Consider the following 3,318-nt stretch of genomic DNA (forward strand, 5'->3'; position numbering starts at 1 on the left):
ATGCGAGCAGGATTCAACTCCTGATAGGCAGTGGCGACAAGTTTTCGGTAGGTCTTGCCTTCCCCTAGTCAACGAGTCGGGTATACATTCGCCCTTAGCTGGAGACCTGCAATATAGTGGCGTTGTCTGAATCCCCACTTTTCCGGATTTGCCAACCAGTGATTGCTGTTCCTGTCCCTGCCAAATGTTTGCACCCCCACTCCTTGCGATGCTAGGTTCTGCCATCTCAAGAACTCTTCCTGCCTCCAGTTCGGCGGGGCTGGGTTTTTTGACTTCACAGAGCCGGTGGGTTCTGCACCCTGTACAGCCCCTCCCATCACCGCTTCAAGGGGTGGCAGACTTGCCTCTTTCCCACCGGCTCTCAACCACATTCCGAGATACTCTTCCGCTTCAACTGCCCTGCGGGTGACTAGCCGCGTAACGACATCTTCCGAATGCCATAAGCGGTAGACCCTTCTAGCCTGGATGGACGGGATGACACGCGCTAGCCTCATCACACCAAGCCCACCGTCTTGGTTTCTTGAGTAAAGCAGCCCGTTACAGGTACACAGCGGAAGGTGGAGCCACTCCTTCACTGCCCTCCTGATCATCCCGTCTAGCATCGATCGGACTCCCGCACCCAACACGCCATGGTCGGCCCGATAGACCATCCTCGGCACCGCATAGACCACCAACATTTTCACCTTCTGTGAAGGCTTCAGCGGTGACCGCCCAATTGAACTTATCCAGTTACAGAGTCGTTCGACAGGTTCTGGCTCCATAATGCCATGCCACGGACTCACCATCATGCCCAGGTACGCCACCGACTCCTCCGGTCCGACCATGTGTAGTTTCTCTCCACACATTATCCAGGGTTCACAGAGGTTCACCGATCGCGCCCCCCGGACCTTCTGAATGAGAAACCCGTGACACTTTCTGGGCTGAATCCTCAGCCCAGTCAGTTGACAAAATTCTTCCAGAATCAAAATGTTGTGCGCCATACCAACCCAAGAACCGCTCACCAGGACCAAATCATCAGCAAAGGCCAGGGTCGTGATCTGTTGATCATCCAACCGGTACCCCCGGCCGCATCGTTCAAGCGTTTCAATCATTGGATCTAGTGCCAGATTGAAGAGCAGGGGCGACATCGGGTCCCCCTGCTTGACACCGACCCTCACGTCAATGGGAGGAGACAGCTCTCCATTGACTGTAATTGTGGTCGTTATATTGGTGTACGAGTCACCTACGACTCCAATGATGTGTTCGTCGAGCCCTCTCTGCCTGAGCACATCCAAGATGTGCAAATGACTCACTGAGTCAAATGCACGCGCAAAATCCACTAACACCACGGCCAACCTCTCGCCTCTCGCCCAGCTCTGCCTGATTAACCCATCCAAGATCATCAGGTTTTCCGAACACCCAGGTGAGGATATAAATCCTCTCTGTCGCGGGCTAATGGGGCACGCCCGCGCCAGCCTGTGTGTCAGGATCCGAGAGTATAGCCTCAATACCACCGACCCGATAGTAAGCGGTCTCCACCCAGCCACCTGGGTGAGCACCCTCGGGTCACTGGACTTGGGTATCAGGGTAGTTCTGCACTCCTTGAAGGGCTCCGGCAAGGTGCCCGTCGTCAACCATATGGAGAAGGTCGCGGCCATTTTCGCACCAGTGGGATCCCACTTAAGTATTGCTGCTTTGGTTACCCCATCTGGCCCAGCTGCTGTACCATTCTTGATTGCCCCTAGGTTTTCACATACCTCGGCTGCCGAGACGAGGGATCCAAACTCACCGTTCACCGCCTCACCCACCGACCTGAACTGACCAAGACCATAGTAGTCCTCCGTCACCTCCCACCGCCTCTTAAAAGCCGAAGCAATCTCGAGTGATGGGGCGACTTTGGCACCACTCACATCACCATCCAGAATGATTTTGCTCAACTTGGCTTGATCCTTTTGAAACTGTTTTTGCACTACTCCGTACTCCATCTGTTTCTCAATCGTTTTCCTTTCATTTGGTAATGCTGTCTTGTGTTCGCTCGGCGGGTTTCTCGGATTCCGGGCCCTCCTTCCCCCTCTCAACAACCGCTGCAGTTCCAGAGCCGACGTATTGAGCAAAGCTGGGCTTTGCTCCACTCCCCTTAAGGACAATCGGACATCACCAATCAGGACACCATCTTGGGTAGCACCCCCAGCTAGCTTCTCACGGAGAATACTCCGGATGGCATGCTGGGGTGTTAATGGTCTCCCCGGTTTGGACAGCATACCGACTGAATCTTCTTTGTCGCATGCTCCCTTGGTTTTGTCCTTGCGTTCCTCTTCCAGTCTCAGTTTACGTCGTATCTGCCTCACCTTCTCTACAGTTATTCCAGTTCCCATGCTCTCAGCTATCCGCTTGTTAGCATGGTATTCCCCGGCCAGCCCCTCAAGCAGCCTCTTCACCTCTCTCTCTTCTTCCATCCTCTCGAGGACTGCTTTCCCACTTTTCCCCTTTTTTCTAGCTGGCACTTTCCCCTCCTTCTCACGACAGTAGACTTCAATGTGTTGGTGCCTCATGTGCTGGGTCCGTCCTATAACCGTTGCGAAGCTTTTTGGGCAGTGACCACAGCCGTGGTCACTCCCTTACATTTAGGGACATGACAGGAGATGGAGTGGCTGTTTTTACTGGACTTTCCGCATACACTACACCCATACACTACTGTTACCCTCGGATGAACCACCCTGAAGTGTTTCACCGTATCACCGATGGTCCCAAGTGGCTTGTCACAGAGTCCACATCTTAGGTCGCGGACGGGGATCGATACCAACAGGGTACTAGGCGTAACTCCCTTCGCTTGGCTGCTGGCCGGGGCCACCTGGTCTGACTGAGCTGGTTGTGGTGACTGCACGACAATCCTACCCCCGTCCCTTGCTTCTGGGGTAGGTGTCTTTAATTTGCCCACACACTGAGGCGCCACCGAGCCCACGTCCTCCTTCCTTGTTAGGTCATTAGGGGGATCTGGGTCCGAGGCCTGAGACTTGTCCTGGTAGGACATGTTTTCGCAAATTACTATTTTGCGGGGAGGAGTGCCGCTCTCCCCCCTGGGTCCGGAAATCCACAACCCTTCCTTTACCAAGCAATGCTTGGATTTTCTTGCACGTTTCCCGTGTTTGCTCAATTGAACTGTTTTATTCTCTCGCTGCTGCTCATCATTATCTCTCGCCTCCAAGCTTTGCTGCTCACGACCATGCCCTTGGAGTAGCATGCGTGGGTCCGGGTTTGATCCCCCAGTTTGGACCCTCTGGGTCGGAAAATGTATCGAAGTCATTTCCCTGGTTATTTAGTGGCTAGTATTCGGTCAAG

The sequence above is a fragment of the Oncorhynchus mykiss genome, chromosome 7, assembly GCF_013265735.2.
Source record: "Oncorhynchus mykiss isolate Arlee chromosome 7, USDA_OmykA_1.1, whole genome shotgun sequence".
Taxonomy (NCBI): domain Eukaryota; kingdom Metazoa; phylum Chordata; class Actinopteri; order Salmoniformes; family Salmonidae; genus Oncorhynchus; species Oncorhynchus mykiss.